Raw genomic sequence first — 18,487 nt, 5'->3', positions numbered from 1 at the left:
TCAGAGTAGCAGCCAGTCGCCCTCACTACGAGCCCTCTGCCTCAGGTCAGAGTAGCAGCCAGTCGTCCTCACTACGAGCCCTCTGCCTCAGGTCAGAGTAGCAGCCAGTCGTCCTCACTACGAGCCCTCTGCCTCAGCACTGACTTCCTCTACTGCACCTTCCATTCCTCTACTGCACCTTCCATTCCTCTACTGCACCTTCCATTCCTCTACTGCACCTTCCATTCCTCTACTGCACCTCCCATTCCTCTACTGCACCTCCCATCCCTCTACTGCACCTTCCATTCCTCTACTGCATCTTCCATTCCTCTACTGCACATTCCATTCCTCTACTGCACCTTCCATTCCTCTACTGCACCTTCCATTCCTCTACTGCACCTTCCATGCCTCTACTGCACCTTCCATTCCTCTACTGAACCTTCCATTCCTCTACTGCACATTCCATTACTCTACTGCACCTCCCATTCCTCTACTGCACCTTCCATTCCTCTACTGCACCTTCCATTCCTCTACTGCACCTCCCATTCCTCTACTGCACCTTCCATTCCTCTACTGCACCTTCCATTCCTCTACTGCACCTTCCATTCCTCTACTGCACCTTCCATTCCTCTACTGCACCTTCCATTCCTCTACTGCACCTCCCATGCCTCTACTGCACCTCCCATGCCTCTACTGCACCTTCCATTCCTCTACTGCACCTCCCATTCCTCTACTGCATCTTCCATTCCTCTACTGCACCTTCCATGCCTCTACTGCATCTTCCATTCCTCTACTGCATCTTCCATTCCATGTAATGGCTGCCAAAGGTGCTTCCACCAAGTATTAGCTCTGTAATGGCTGCCAAAGGTGCTTCCACCAAGTATTAGCTCTGTAATGGCTGCCAAAAGGTGCTTCCACCAAGTATTAGCTCTGTAATGGCTGCCAAAGGTGCTTCCACCAAGTATTAGCTCTGTAATGGCTGCCAAAGGTGCTTCCACCAAGTATTAGTTCTGTAATGGCTGCCAAAGGTGCTTCCACCAAGTATTAACTCTGTAATGGCTGCCAAAGGTGCTTCCACCACGTATTAGCTCTGTAATGGCTGCCAAAAGGTGCTTCCACCACGTATTAGCTCTGTAATGGCTGCCAAAGGTGCTTCCACCAAGTATTAACTCTGGGGTGTGAGCACAGAGCTCTGTAATGGCTGCCAAAGGTGCTTCCACCAAGTATTAACTCTGTAATGGCTGCCAAAAGGTGCTTCCACCAAGTATTAGCTCTGTAATGGCTGCCAAAGGTGCTTCCACCAAGTATTAACTCTGTAATGGCTGCCAAAGGTGCTTCCACCACGTATTAGCTCTGTAATGGCTGCCAAAAGGTGCTTCCACCACGTATTAGCTCTGTAATGGCTGCCAAAGGTGCTTCCACCAAGTATTAGCTCTGTAATGGCTGCCAAAAGGTGCTTCCACCAAGTATTAGCTCTGTAATGGCTGCCAAAGGTGCTTCCACCAAGTATTAGCTCTGTAATGGCTGCCAAAAGGTGCTTCCACCAAGTATTAGCTCTGTAATGGCTGCCAAAAGGTGCTTCCACCAAGTATTAGCTCTGTAATGGCTGCCAAAAGGTGCTTCCACCAAGTATTAGCTCTGTAATGGCTGCCAAAAGGTGCTTCCACCAAGTATTAGCTCTGTAATGGCTGCCAAAAGGTGCTTCCACCAAGTATTAACTCTGGGGTGTGAGCACACGCAATCAAGACATATTTTGTATTAATTAGGACAATTTTCTAAAATGTTTCTTTCACTTTGAAAATGCTGACTAGGTTGTGTACCTCGGTAGGAAAAAAAATCAAATGTAATCAATTTTTTTATTTAATTTTAAGACAGCAAAATGTGAAGACTGTGCAAGTGTAATAATAATAATAATAATATGCCATTTAGCAGACGCTTTTATCCAAAGCGACTTACAGTCATGCGTGCATACATTTTTTTTGTGTATGGGTGGTCCCGGGGATCGAACCCACTACCCTGGCGTTACAAGCGCCGTGCTCTACCAGCTGAGCTGAGTGTAGACTCACTGTAGTTTAATTTGAGATATCTAAATATTATATCCTCTGTCTCACAATCTCTTCAGAAAAATAATGTAAACATTTATAATGAATGTTGTCGATCAGCTTTAGGCATAATCCCACACTGTCTGAGAACGGTTTCAAGAGACGGCATTAATAATATGTTAGCTGAGTTTACAGTCTAATATACATATTATTATATGATATATAATATATACAGGCTACTGTGTATGGCTGTTGGCAAACTTAAAACGTATTTCAAGCACCACGAAGTGTAAAGATGAACATTTAGAAAAACACTAGTTGTAAAGAAATTAAGTCGAAAAATTATTATGAAAATGTACAAAAAAAATCAAGACATAATGAACGCTCTACATACAGGCTCACAGTACTTACAACTGATAAGAGATAACTGCACTGAGGTATCCAGGTGTAGGTGTGTCTAGGTGTGTGTCTGTGTGTGTGTAGGTGTGTGTAGGTGTCTGTGTGTGTGTAGGTGTGTGTCTGTGTGTGTAGGTGTGTGTAGGTGTGTGTAGGTGTCTGTGTGTGTGTGTAGGTGTCTGTGTGTGTGTAGGTGTGTGTCTGTGTGTGTGTAGGTGTGTGTCTGTGTGTGTGTAGGTGTCTGTGTGTGTGTAGGTGTGTGTCTGTGTGTGTGTAGGTGTGTGTCTGTGTGTGTGTGTGTGTGTGTGTGGGTGTGTGTGTGTGTGTAGGTGTGTGTCTGTGTGTGTAGGTGTGTGTCTGTGTGTGTAGGTGTGTAGGTGTGTGTCTGTGTGTGTCTGTGTGTAGGTGTGTGTCTGTGTGTCTGTGTGTGTAGGTGTGTAGGTGTGTGTCTGTGTGTGTAGGTGTGTGTCTGTGTGTCTGTGTGTGTAGGTGTGTGTCTGTGTGTCTGTGTGTGTAGGTGTGTAGGTGTGTGTCTGTGTGTGTAGGTGTGTGTCTGTGTGTGTAGGTGTGTGTCTGTGTGTCTGTGTGTGTAGGTGTGTAGGTGTGTGTCTGTGTGTGTAGGTGTGTGTCTGTGTGTCTGTGTGTGTATGTGTGTGTGTCTGTGTGTCTGTGTGTGTAGGTGTGTAGGTGTGTGTCTGTGTGTGTAGGTGTGTGTCTGTGTGTCTGTCTGTGTGTCTGTGTGTCTGTGTGTGTAGGTGTGTGTCTGTGTGTGTAGGTGTGTGTCTGTGTGTGTAGGTGTGTGTCTGTGTGTGTAGGTGTGTGTCTGTCTGTGTGTCTGTGTGTCTGTCTGTGTGTAGGTGTGTGTCTGTGTGTGTAGGTGTGTGTCTGTGTGTGTCTGTGTGTGTCTGTGTGTGTAGGTGTGTGTCTGTGTGTGTCTGTGTGTGTAGGTGTGTGTCTGTGTGTAGGTGTGTGTGCACATGTCTGTTGGCTCTTATTGTGTTGGAATCAATTCTTTGGTTTAGAATAGAGAACATGATACTAATCAGAGTCAGTCTTTCTTCCCCCCAACTTGTTCCAGTCTTGTGTTGCCATCCATTCTCCTAACCCAGGCTATCCTTGTTCCATTCTCCTAACCCAGGCTATCCTTGTGTATCCAGAATAGTCCTCTTTGTGCTTTATGAGGCTGTTTCAGACTTGAGATAAGTGGATTTAACATGGACTTCAGTCCAGGTGTTTTACTGAAGTCCATGTTAAGTCCACTTATCTCAAGTCTGAATCAGGCCCTATGTGGGTATGCTTGCTTAATCTTGACTGTGCTCCTTGTAGAATCGGTTGATTGATCAGTAGCTACATGAATCAGTTCAGTTCAAGCTTTTTAACCATGTTATTCTTTTCTTGGCTGCTTGCCAAATCACCCCCAGTTCCCCTATAAATTATTATCTTTGACCAGGGCCCATAGGGAATACGGTGCCATTTGGGAGACAGTTCATCTACACTGCGAGGAGACAACGGCCCTCTTGTGGCTGTGCTTGGTGCCTGCTTCTGGGGCCAGAGGTACGGCGCTGTGCAGGCTGGTCAGTCCAAACTGGATAGAAGCTGAGATCTGGAATATCAGGGCTTCAAACAGGCTGCATGGTTTAGCCATCTGACTCAGTTGTCCCTCCAGGGCTGTCAGCTCATCGCAGTCTGGGACCTTATGGAGGAAGAGTATGATGGTTATAAAACAGTTAATTATCATCAGACAACTTTATTCTTCTGGGAACTATGGACGGGTGGAGAAAGCGGTGGAGGAATCTGATTATATGATGCATTATATTCATAATCTCACATTAAGTGATCCTGTATCTCAGATAGGACAGTAAATAGGGTGGAGTGTAGCATGATGCACTACAGTACCCACAATGCCCTATAAACATATCTGGTTTTACTACTGTACCCATAATGCCCTGTAACCCTATCTGGTTTTATTTAACAAGTGGAGGAATCTGATGGTGATTGCATACATTATGTTCATAATCTGTAATATACTACTAGTACAAACAATAATATGTGAATACATTGAATAACATGTGAAACACAGTTTTGATAACAAAAATGATTGTAAGCATTTTACCAAGCATGAATAGAACTATCTTAAGCTTAACCGCATTAATTTACAATATTGCGCTCGTAATTCAATATCATTTGTTTTGGATTAGAACCAGCGACCTTTCGGTCACTGGCACAATGCTCTTAACCACTAAGCTACCTGCCGCCCCGGCATTTACTGCTGGACTTTGACTTAGAAACCTACCTCTGAAGATATTCTTTCCAACCACACTTCCTCCTCATCAGTGAAATCCATTGTGGGACTGGAATTGGAAAAAAATATATATTAGAGGAATGTAACCAACTGTAATGGGAAACAAACATGACAGCAGCACCATTTCAAAGTTGCAAAAACGAAACTGATATTGTTTTGGGAACTTTCTAAAAGTTATAGCTAATAGCATAGCACAGAATATTGCACATAAAATGGTTAAATGGGCATTGTTTTTATCGTTCTGCAATCGCAATCCTAAATATATTGTTAGAACTGGATGTCAAATCGAGATCAGTCAATAACATTACATTATTGTAGGAAAAAGTCACTGACCTGATCGAAAGAAGCTCGTTCAAATCGGGGATATTGCACATCAACATCGAATAGATGACTTGTGAACAGTTTGCTTTCAATCGCGGAGGAGCGTTATCAAATCAATGAATTGTTTGAGAATAAACAAAAATCGCATCTTTTGCAAACGAAGAAACGGTAGCAACAGGGTGCGGCACGCGCGTAGTAGCTCTGTTGTTGTTGCAATAAGAGACAAAAAATGAAAGTAAAACTAAATGTTTCACCTCCTGTATATGTCTGTTTCGCCTCCTGTATATGTCTGTGTGCTGACAACTGAACTGTGATTTCTACAAAGTGACAGGAGCAGGCAGTAAGGCAATAGAAAGTCACAAATTCACATACATCGATGTATTTCTTTTAAATGATACTTGTTCCCAACCTTATCAGTGCTGCACAGCACCATTCAATGACGGACAACTATGTTGATGAAATGGCCGAAAGTTTACTGGGTCTCTGCAGAGTAAGACGGGAGGGCGCAGCCAAGGCAGTCTATTGTAAATCACCTGTTCTCAAGCATTATCAGTGACTCAGACAGCACACATACATCTCGCCGACGTCGGCCCGATGTACTATGGAGAGCGTTTGCACATTGCCGAGATGTAGCGGAGACGTCGGCATTAGATCGCATTTTCTCCCTTCAGCCGCTGTTTGGATGATACATGTCAAAGCTGCATGCTGCTTTAGCCGCTCTACAGATGACATAAAAAAGGCCTTTATTTGAGGTCGGATCCAACAGCAAATAATGTTTCACGACACGATTTGAATTACCCTTACCAAATGAGTGTAAACGTCGAATTTGAATGGAAAATACAATAAAGATTATTAGCTCAATTATACTGGCAATAATAAATAACGATATGCTTTACCAGACTATAGGGGATTTTGTTTGTGGGTAAAATGAAGAGAGAAGATTCAAGTTAATGCCAAGTGTATTGGGTTATTGCCAGTGGCGGCTGGCCGATAGAGGGCGCTAGGGCGCCACCCCCTTAAATAAAATTATTTAAAAAAATAAAATAAAAAATAAATAAAAATAATAATAATAATAATAAAAACATCAGTATGTCAATATTTGTGTGTTTGAAATATGGAATGCACACAGTAATATGTGTAAGATATGAAAGAAAATCATATTCGCAACCTTTCCTCTGCCTGTCAAACGCCTCGTCAGCTCTGAGCGATACAGAAAGTGCCCCGAGGAGGCGGGTCTACGTAGCAGTTAAGCCAATTGCTAATTTAAGATATGAATGTATGACATAAAATGTAGCCAATCAGCGATCTTAAATCGAATCCAAGGAGGGCGATTATTTTATCGCCCCAAGCTCGCCCCTGATAAAATAAGGACCGGGCTCCAGTGGCGCCATTTTTACTAGACGACAATGGCGAGCGCAAACGCTACTCCTCCAAGACCTAACCCTAACTCGGTGAAATCTCTCCTCCAAGATCCGTTTGAGAGGAGAACTTTGTCAGAGAAAGTTCGGGTGAAAGAGCTGGGCCCAGATCAACCTGACCTCTCAATCAGACAGTAGGCTAGCGAGAAAGGGAAGCAGTATATGCGCGGCTTCTCCCGTAGCTGGTACACCAGGAAGGCTTGGCTAGCTGGGTGCACTGATGCTAATGCTTTATTTTGCTTTCCGTGCTTGCTTTTTTAAAACGACGGGTCAGATTCAGCATGGACAGGTACCGGAGTGAGGGATATGAAGCACCTGTCAGAGAAGGTAAAGAAACATGAGAACACCAGGGCACACATGGACAACTCTGTAAAGCTAGCTGTATTAGGAAGGGTGAACATTGCTACGCAGCTGGATGACGGCCACAGGATTGCGGTGAGGAAACACAATGAGGAGGTGGATAAAAACAGGCACATTCTATCCAAAATTATCGATTGTGTGAAGTTCTGTGGGGCTTTTGAGTTGGCCTTGCGTGGGGCACGAGGAGACTGACTCCTTCGGACAACCCCGCATTTTCCGGGGCTTAGTGGATTTTGTTGCCTCCCTCGACAGTGTGCTGGAGGAGCACCTGAAGACAGCTACCGCTTTAAAGGGGCACGTCAAAGACGATACAGAACGAGCTGTTGGACTGTATGCTGTCAGTGATTAAGGATTACATCCTGAGGAAGTAAAGAGTGCTGATTTTATCGATTCAAGCTGACGCAGACGATTGACGTTTCCACCCACTGCCAGTTGGTGCTTGTGATACACTACATCGATGCTAAAAGTAACGTCCAAGAGCGTTTTTTCGAGTTCATTTTGATCGAGAACGCAACCGCCGACACCATCGCTACAGCGCTGCTGGAGAGGCTCAGCACCATACTCTCACATGGACAAAAGGCCAAACTTATTGCCCAGGCTTACGACGGAGCAAGTGTGATGAGGGGAGCCACCGGCTGAGTGCAGCGTAAAATAGTGGATGTGTACGAAAATGCGCACTACGGCCCACTGCTATGCACATCAGCTGAACCTCATCATGCAGCAGGCTACTTCACGCATCCCCAGGATCGGCACTTTCTTTTCCGACCTTGCAGGATTTTCTGCTTTCTTCTCCAGGTCTCCCAAGCGAACCACCGTGCGACGAAGTGGTTGCGCATAGACTCCCCAGAGCCTCTACAACACGGTGGAACTTCCACAGTGCGCTGTAAACACTGTGTACGAGTACAGGGATGACCTCCTAACGTGTTTCCAGACCATCAGAGACTCTGGGAACTTTGATGCCCCGACTGTCAGAGAGGCGGGGGGCTTTGTGAGGATGCTCGAAGACGAGGCTTTCTGTTTTTTCCTGGCACTGTTCCACAAGATCATGCCAAATGTGGACATGCTTTTCAGCCAGCTGCAGAAGAGGAACATCGACCCTGTCTTCATTAAAGCACTTGTCCAGAGGTTCACAGACAGCATGCTAACAATCAGGTAAATAACTATATTTACTATTGGCTGATAAAGATGTTGTTAGAAAGATGAATAGTTCACTTACAACAGTTTAAAAGCCTAAATGTGTCTGGTCATCAAAGTGAGTGATTATCATAGAGCCGTCACAATTATATTTGTTTTAGTATTTTAAAAGGAAAGAGAAGACACAATCAGACGTTGATAATAATGCAGGAAAGTACTACACAGTTTGTAATAATTATTCAGGTGTCCACCAGGTCAATTTCTAGAAGAGGCCTAGTTGTTATTGAAGATTAACTTTATTGCTAAGTGCACAGCAGAACAAAAATGATGTTGCATCCCTCTCACAAATGTAATAGAAAAAGGCTTTAAAACGTAATAACATCAGTTAATTATGTACATCACAGGTTAAAAGCAGTTACTAGACATAGTTTGTGTGTATATACACACTATCTGTCTGTCTGTCTGTCTGTCTGTCTATATATATATATATATATATATATATATATATATATATATATATATATATATATAAAAAGTCACTGGTTGTGTGTTGAGGGGGAATTACAGTGAGTTAAGAAGTCTGATTGCAAGTTATCAAATTAAACTTTTATTTTTGGACCCAGGGCCTCAATTCCCTCTTTGTGTGGGGACAGCGCATCTGACGAGCAGCAACAGCCCATCAAGCGACGGAGGATGCTGGGACCAGGAGAACAACAGAGGTTGGCTATAGAGGTAAGTTGTGATGTAATTGTCAGTGTTTCCCCCTAGAACTTTTTTCAGGCCTGGTAGTATGTAGCCAAAACCCTGAACAATCAGCACCTTGGTAATCATATACTTGAGTTGGACATAGGCATGTGTCAGTCAGGATCACTTGCATCAAAATAGCTTAATTGCAAATTAAAGCTGATGATGTATCTTTTACAGGTATGTGATACCATCCTGAGTCATGCCAAAGAGAGGTTCTCCTTCACCCAGCACCTCATCAGCGCAACACTATTGCACGGAGAGTTGTTCCCACAACACAGTGTGAAGTTCCCCGATACAGCGCTTGAAACAACCGTGGAGGCGTACCCCATGTTGAACAAGGCCAAGCTCAAAACCGAACTGTCCCTCATCTATGAGAACAGTGAGTTCAAGGCTTGTAGTGGTGCAGTGCCCCTGTACCAGTTCTTCATGGAGAACAACCTTCAGAGCACTTTCACAGAGACTGCCAGCCTCCTCAAGATCCTCATCACCACACCCATGACAACTGCTGAGTCAGAAAGGTGCTTCTCTACACTGAAAAGGATCAAGACCTTCCTGAGAAACAGCATGACACAGGATCGCCTGAACGCTCTGGCCATGCTCTCCATGGAGAAGAAACTTGTCAGGGACATTCCTGACTTTAATCAAAGGGTCATTGAGAGGTTTGCCACTCAGAAGGACAGACGGGCAAAATTCCTGTACAAATAAGATGACAGACACACACACACAGAGCAGCTCTGGCCGCATGTTTCTTTGTATATAGTTGACCTTAGCATAAAAAATCCAGTTATATATGGTACTCTAGAAAGTCTTAATAGTGTCTTTGCTAATATTACTGTATATATGTTGTTTTGTATCAATTAATTGTTGCAGTTCTGGAGCACATTAACAATTAGTCACATTTAGTATGATCATAAAATACTGTATGCTATTCTTCCAGTCAAAGGTTTGAGTTCATCCACTTGATATCCATTTCTATATTATACATCCTTTTATACAGTGTAAGATTTCCTATAAACTTTATAATAATTTCATGTTATTGTCCACTTTCCACTCTGTTCTGACAGCATGCCTGTTGCGTTGCCTGTTTACTACCAATGGTGAAAAGTTCACTTTAAATGCAAATGAAAGGCTTGGGTTTGTGTAATATGTTTTTGTGTAAGAATGCCTCAACTTTTTAATATTGGCATTAAATAATTACTGAATGTTTCACTGAGCACTGCTGTCCTGCAGTTTGTGTTAAAATATATCGCGATGGTTACAGGAAAAAAAAAGTATGGCACAGCCCCACCGAGAATATTTTTCACCAGCCGCCACTGGTTATTGCACAGTGTATTGGGTTATTGCACAGTGTATTGGGTTATTGCACAGTGTATTGGGTTATTGCACAGTGTATTGGGTTATTGCACAGTGTATTGGGTTATTGCACAGTGTATTGGGTTACTGCACAGTGTATTGGGTTATTGCACAGTGTATTGGGTTATTGCACAGTGTATTGGGTTATTGCACAGTGTATTGGGTTATTGCACAGTGTATTGGGTTATTGCACAGTGTATTGGGTTATTGCACAGTGTATTGGGTTATTGCACAGTGTATTGGGTTATTGCTATACCATCAAGTTCTTAAAAGAACTCCAGCACAGAGAAGAGAGAAACAAGGAACAGAGAAACAGAAACATCACATTTAACAGAAACATATCTGATGCAGAGGGTGTTTATAACTATAGTTGGTTCGATAAAGATGGAATTAAGGTTTTATTATAGGCTAAGAGCAGTGAATATGTGATGAATATATTTACAAAAAAAGCTAACGTTTGAGTCCAAGAATGCAGTAGACAATAGACAAAAATGATTAAATGTACACTACCAGTCAAAAGTTTGGACACACCTACTCATTCAAGGGTTGTTCTTTATTTTTTACATTGTAGAATAATAGTGAAGACATCAAAACTATGAAATAACACATATGGAATCATGTAGTAACCAAAAAAGTGTTAAACAAATGAAAATATATTTTATGTTTGAGATTCTTCAAATAGCCACCCTTTGCCTTCATGACAGCTTTGCACACTCCTCACATTCTCTCAACCAGCTTCACCTGGAATGCTTTTCCAACCGTCTTGAAGGAGTTCCCACATATGCTGAGCACCTGTTGGCTGCTTTTCCTTCACTCTGCGGTCCGACTCATCCCAAACCATCCCAATTGGGTTGAGGTCGGGTGATTGTGGAGGCCAGGTCATCTGATGCAGCACTCCATCACTCTCCTTCTTGGTAAAATAGCCCTTACACAGCCTGGAGGTGTGTCGGGTCATTGTCCTGTTGAAAAACAAATGATAGTCCCACTAAGCCCAAACCAGATGGGATGGCGTATCGCTGCAGAATGCTGTGATAGCCATGCTGGTTAAGCGTGCCTTGAATTCTGAATAAATTAAAGACAGTGTCACCAGCAAAGCAACCCAACACCATAACATCTCCTCCTCCATGCTTTATGGTGGGAACCACACATGTGGAGATCATCCGTTCATCCACACCGCGTCTCACAAAGACACAGCGGTTGGAACCAAACATCTCCAATTTGGACTCTTCTGTATACCCCCCACCCACCTTGTCACAACACAACTGATTGGCTCAAACGTATTAAGAAGGAAATAAATTCTACAAAATAACTTTTAAGAAGGCACACCTGTTAATTGAAATGCATTCCAGGTGACTACCTCATGAAGCTGGTTGAGAGAATGCCAAGAGTGTGCAAAGCTGTCATCAAGGCAAAGGGTGGCTATTTGAAGAATCTCAAATATAAAATATATTTTGATTTGCTTAACACTCTTTTGGTTACTACATGATTCCATATGTGTTTTTTCATAGTTTTGATGTCTTCACTATTATTCTACAATGTAAAAAAAAAATTAGTAAAAATTAAGAAAAACCCTTGAATCAGTAGGTGTGTCCAAACCTTTGACTGGTACTGTATATATATATTATTTTTGTGGGGAACTCAGTCTGGCTTTAAACTTACTCTTGAAAGTTGTAATAGTAGAATGCACAAGGTGCAATTTCGAAATTGGGTGGTGCATCATCAGTTCCTCTTGTCATGTCAGTCATTACAGACCTTAGAGAGCTATTTATAACTTGTCAGAAATGTCCAGATCAACTAGCCCATCAGCTAGCGTTTCCTTGTTGTTGTTTTTTTAGCCAATAGATATTGTTGTAATGTTTGAGTCACTCAAATATCACATGAATACACATTAGACATGGCAAAAATGTATAGAATTGCAAGAAAATGTGCTTTAAAACTGCAAACTTGTCTTTGCACCCCGTGACAAAATGTGTAGAATTGCAGGAAATAAGCTTTACACGTGGCAACATTCTCTCCACCAACAAGAAGGGTGTGAACAGTTGCGTCATGAACAGTGCTTGTTCCCATAGAAACAGACCTGGCGCGCGCGCGCGTGGAATGTTCCCCGATACTGAAAGGGAAAAGCCCTGAGTGAAAAAGTCAAGGAGGGAACTCCTGGTCTAAACCAAACCTAAACTGTCAGACATTTGTTCAGCAGGTTTGAGTCCTAAAGACGCTCTTCTCTAGTTACACCACACAGTGGCACTGTTTGTCTATTTCTGCCAGTTGACAAACCGCAACTATAGAAGACCTTCAGAAATGGTCATACCTGACGAAGGGGAGGTTGAAGCGGATTGGCAGCTGGAAGTCCAGCTGGATGGTGGCATCCTTGATCTAGATGTCAATCTACAGGGAGGTATAACACACAGCATGGTGTCACAAAAGGTGTGGAAAGGGCTTAATAAATACATTTGATTGATTGATTGATTGATTGATTGCCTTACCTTAGGTCCATAGAAGGCAGTAGTGGTCATTTACTGGGGGGGTTAGGGGGAGGGTAGAATGATTACTTTTATCCTATCCCAGGTATTCCTTAAAGAGGTGGGGTTTCAAGTGTCTCCGGAAGGTGGTGAGTGACTCCGCTGTCCTGGCGTCATGAGGGAGCTTGTTCCACCATTGGGGTGCCAGGGCAGCGAACAGTTTTGACTGGGCTGAGCGGGAACTGTGCTTCCGCAGAGAAAGGGGGGCCAGCAGGCCAGAGGTGGATGAAAGCAATGCCCTCGTTTGGGTGTTGGGACTGATCAGAGCCTGAAGGTACGGAGGTGCCGATCCCCTCACAGCTCCGTAGGCAAGCACCATGGTCTTGTAGCAGATGTGGGCTTCAACTGGAAGCCAGTGGAGTGTGCGGAGGAGCGGGGTGACGTGAGAGAACTTGGGAAGGTTGAACACCAGACGGGCTGCAGTGTTCTGTATGAGTTGTAGGGTTTAATGGCATAGGCAGGGAGCCCAGCCAACAGCGAATTGCAGTAATCCAGACGGGAGATGACAAGTGCCTGGATTAGGACCTGTGCCGCTTCCTGTGTAAGGCAGGGTCGTACTCTGCGAATGTTGTAGAGCGTGAACCTGCAGGATCGGGTCACCGCTTTGATGTTAGCGGAGAACGACAGGGTGTTGTCCAGGGTCACGCCAAGTTTCTTTGCACTCTGGGAGGAGGACACAACAGAGTTGTCAACCGTGATGGCGAGATCATGGAGCGGGCAGTCCTTCCCCGGGAGGAAGAGCAGCTCCGTCTTGCCGAGGTTCAGCTTGAGGTGGTGATCCGTCATCCACACTGATATGTCTGCCAGACATGCAGAGATGCGATTCGCCACCTGGTTATCAGAAGGGGGAAAGGAGAAGATTAATTGTGTGTCGTCTGCGTAGCAATGATAGGAGAGACCATGTGAGGATATGACAGAGCCAAGTGACTTGGTGTATAGAGAGAATAGGAGAGGGCCTAGAACTGAGCCCTGGGGGACACCAGTGGTGAGAGCACGTGGTGCGGAGACAGATTCTCGCCACGCCACCTGGTAGGAGCGACCGGTCAGGTAGGACGCAATCCAGGAGTGAGCCGCGCCGGAGATGCCCAACTTGGAGAGGGTGGAGAGGAGGATCTGATGGTTCACAGTATCAAAGGCAGCAGATACAGTGGGGGAAAAAAGTATTTAGTCAGCCACCAATTGTGCAAGTTCTCCCACTTAAAAAGATGAGAGAGGCCTGTAATTTTCATCATAGCTACACGTCAACTATGACAGACAAAATGAGAAGAAAAAAATCCAGAAAATCACATTGTAGGATTTTTAATGAATTTATTTGTAAATTATGGTGGAAAATAAGTATTTGGTCACCTACAAACAAGCAAGATTTCTGGCTCTCACAGACCTGTAACTTCTTCTTTAAGAGGCTCCTCTGTCCTCCACTCGTTACCTGTATTAATGGCAGAGGATTGGGAGAATGTCATATGGTCAGATGAAACCAAAATATAACTTTTTGGTAAAAACTCAACTCGTCGTGTTTGGAGGACAAAGAATGCTGAGTTGTATCCAAAGAACACCATACCTACTGTGAAGCATGGGGGTGGAAACATCATGATTTGGGGCTGTTTTTCTGCAAAGGGACCAGGACGACTGATCCGTGTAAAGGAAAGAATGAATGGGGCCATGTATCGTGAGATTTTGAGTGAAAACCTCCTTCCATCAGCAAGGGCATTGAAGATGAAACGTGGCTGGGTCTTTCAGCATGACAATGATCCCAAACACACCGCCCGGGCAACGAAGGAGTGGCTTCGTAAGAAGCATTTCAAGGTCCTGGAGTGGCCTAGCCAGTCTCCAGATCTCAACCCCATAGAAAATCTTTGGAGGGAGTTGAAAGTCTGTGTTGCCCAGAGACAGCCCCAAAACGTCACTGCTCTAGAGGAGATCTGCATGGAGGAATGGGCCAAAATACCAGCAACAGTGTGTGAAAACCTTGTGAAGACTTACAGAAAACGTTTGACCTGTGTCATTGCCAACAAAGGGTATTTAACAAAGTATTGAGAATCTTTTGTTATTGACCAAATACTTATTTTCCACCATAATTTGCAAATAAATTCATTAAAAATCCTACAATGTGATTTTCTGGATTTTTTTCTTCTCATTTTGTCTGTCATAGTTGACGTGTACCTATGATGAAAATTACAGGCCTCTCTCATCTTTTTAAGTGGGAGAACTTGCACAATTGGTGGCTGACTAAATACTTTTTTCCCCCACTGTAGGTCTAGAAGGATGAGAGCAGAGGAGAGAGAGTTAGCTTTAGCAGTGTGGAGAGCCTCCGTGACACAGAGAAGAGCAGTCTCAGTTGAATGACCAGTCTTGAAACCTGACTGGTTTGGATCAAGAAGGTCATTCTGAGAGAGATAGCAAGAGAGTTGGCTAAAGACGGCACGGGCAAGAGTTTTGGAGAGAAAAGAAAGAAGGGATACTGGTCTGTAGTTGTTGACATCGGAGGGATCGAGTGAAGGTTTTTTGAGAAGGGGTGCAACTCTTGCTCTCTTGAAGATGGAAGGGACATAGCCAGTGGTCAAGGATGAGTTGCTGAGCGAGGTGAGGTAAGGGAGAAGGTCTCCGGAAATGTTCTGGAGAAGAGAGGAGGGGATAGGGTCAAGCGGGCAGGTTTTTGGGCGGCCGGCTGTCACAAGTCGCAAGATTTCATCTGGAGAGAGAGGGGAGAAAGAAGTCAAAGCAGTAGTGAGTCATTTAGCAGACGCTCTTATCCAGAGAGACTTACAGTAGTGGTCATTTAGCAGACGCTCTTATCCAGAGAGACTTACAGTAGTGAGTCATTTAGCAGACACTCTTATCCAGAGAGACTTCCAGTAGTGAGTCATTTAGCAGACACTCTTATCCAGAGAGACTTACAGTAGTGGTCATTTAGCAGACGCTCTTATCCAGAGAGACTTACAGTAGTGGTCATTTAGCAGACGCTCTTATCCAGAGAGACTTACAGTAGTGGTCATTTAGCAGACGCTCTTATCCAGAGAGACTTACAGTAGTGGTTATTTAGCAGACGCTCTTATCCAGAGAGACTTACAGTAGTGAGTCATTTAGCAGACACTCTTATCCAGACTTAGGTGATCTGAAGACCTGTAATATCCTATATTTCTCTGAGTCTTGGCTGAACAAGGAAATGTATAATATACATTTAGCTGTTTATTTTAAATATATTGTCAAGACCGATCTGCAGCTTTGGGTTAAGGTTTAGGGGAGAAGTGTGTGTCTCTTTGTTAACAACAGCTGGTGTGATCTAATTTTAAGGAAGTCCGATAACCACCACAAACCGATGCTGGCACTAACACTGTACTCAATGAGCTGTATAATATAAGGCCATAAGCAAACAGGAAAACGCTCATCCATAGACAGCGCTCCTAGTGGTGAAAAACTAGATGACCTTTACTCCACACACAGAAACACATACAAGGCCCTCCCTCATCCTCCATTTGGCAAACCTGACCATAACTCTATCCTCTTGATTCCTGCTTACAAGCAAAAACTCAAACAGGAAGTACCAGTGACGCGCTCAATACAGAAGTGGTCAGATGAAGCGGATGCTAAGCTACAGGACTGTTTCTCTACCACAGACTGGAATATGTTCCGGATTCATCCGATAACGGTAAGATACAGGACTGTTTCTCTACCACAGACTGGAATATGTTCCGGATTCATCCGATAACGGTAAGATACAGGACTGTTTCTCTACCACAGACTGGAATATGTTCCGGATTCATCCGATAACGGTAAGATACAGGACTGTTTCTCTACCACAGACTGGAATATGTTCCGGATTCATCTGATAACGGTAAGCTACAGGACTGTTTCTCTACCACAGACTGGAATATGTTCCGGATTCATCTGATAACGGTAAGCTACAGGACTGTTTCTCTACCACAGACTGGAATATGTTCCGGATTCATCTGATAACGGTAAGCTACAGGACTGTTTCTCTACCACAGACTGGAATATGTTCCGGATTCATCTGATAACGGTAAGCTACAGGACTGTTTCTCTACCACAGACTGGAATATGTTCCGGATTCATCTGATAACGGTAAGCTACAGGACTGTTTCTCTACCACAGACTGGAATATGTTCCGGATTCATCTGATAACGGTAAGCTACAGGACTGTTTCTCTACCACAGACTGGAATATGTTCCGGATTCATCTGATAACGGTAAGCTACAGGACTGTTTCTCTACCACAGACTGGAATATGTTCCGATTCATCTGATAACGGTAAGCTACAGGACTGTTTCTCTACCACAGACTGGAATATGTTCCGGATTCATCTGATAACGGTAAGCTACAGGACTGTTTCTCTACCACAGACTGGAATATGTTCCGGATTCATCTGATAACGGTAAGATACAGGACTGTTTCTCTACCACAGACTGGAATATGTTCCGGATTCATCTGATAACGGTAAGCTACAGGACTGTTTCTCTACCACAGACTGGAATATGTTCCGGATTCATCTGATAACGGTAGCTACAGGACTGTTTCTCTACCACAGACTGGAATATGTTCCGGATTCATCTGATAACGGTAAGCTACAGGACTGTTTCTCTACCACAGACTGGAATATGTTCCGGATTCATCTGATAACGGTAAGATACAGGACTGTTTCTCTACCACAGACTGGAATATGTTCCGGATTCATCTGATAACGGTAAGATACAGGACTGTTTCTCTACCACAGACTGGAATATGTTCCGGATTCATCTGATGACCTTGAGGAGTTTAACCGCATCAGTCGCCGGCTTCATTAATAAGTGCATCGATGACATCGTCCCCACAGTGACCGTACGTAACAGGGTTTCCGAGAGCAAAATGTGTCATCGGACATATGACCGGCAGCATTTTAATTTACCAAAAATGTAAGACATTAACTGGACCCACATGCATTGGTTGCGTAACCTGATTAGGGCGTCCACCCACGGTTCTCAGAATGACAGAAATGACATTTCAATTATGGTAATTCATCTTAACAGAACATGCAACTCGGATGCAACGGCATGCGACATTCAAATTCTGAATCTGTAATTTGAAGATGTTAGGTGATGTGTCCATAAGGAGCTAAGCTTTCCCTAAAGTCAATTTAATTAAATTGCCTAAATTATATAGTCTAATTAGCTTACTCCCGTCTGTACATAAATAAATACAATTTTAAAAAATTGGCTACTACACCAGAAAGCATGATTTAGCCACAGAAGGTCATTAATTGTTATTATATACAGTTGAAGTCGGAAGTTTACATACACCTTAGCCAAATACATTTAAACTCAGTTTTTCACAATTACTGACATTTAATCCTAGTAAAAATTCCCTGTTTTAGGTCAGTTAGGATCACCACTTTATTTTAAGAATGTGAAATGTGAAAAACCGGATGGACATCATGAAAATGATCGGAGAGGTTGAGAGTAGAAGAAGTTCAGGAGCAAAAAAAATAAAAATAATATATATATAATATAATTATTGTAAAATTAACTGTGTCCATAAGGTGTAGATAGTAAGTATAGACCGGAAGTAGAGGCCTGGGCATTGTTGTTCACTAATTTACTCCAAGTAGGGAAAGGATGGCGGGGTTGAAAAGTAATAAAGGGGAGTATATATATAAAAAACATGGGGGATTGGAAGTGATGCAGACAATTACATTGATAGAAGTTACAATCTATCTGCAATATTAAGCTGATCCATTCCCCCCAAAAAAAGAGAAAAAAAAAGAATGTGAAATGTCAGAATAATAGTAGAGAGAATGATTTATTTCAGCTTTTATTTCTTTCATCACATTCCCAGTGGGTCAGAAGTTTAAATACACTCAATTAGTATTTGGTAGCATTGCCTTTAAATTGTTTAACTTGGGTCAAACGTGTCGGGTAGCCTTCCA

The sequence above is a fragment of the Coregonus clupeaformis genome, unplaced genomic scaffold (genome assembly GCF_020615455.1).
Source record: "Coregonus clupeaformis isolate EN_2021a unplaced genomic scaffold, ASM2061545v1 scaf0002, whole genome shotgun sequence".
Taxonomy (NCBI): domain Eukaryota; kingdom Metazoa; phylum Chordata; class Actinopteri; order Salmoniformes; family Salmonidae; genus Coregonus; species Coregonus clupeaformis.
Note: the sequence above shows the minus strand (reverse complement) of the source record.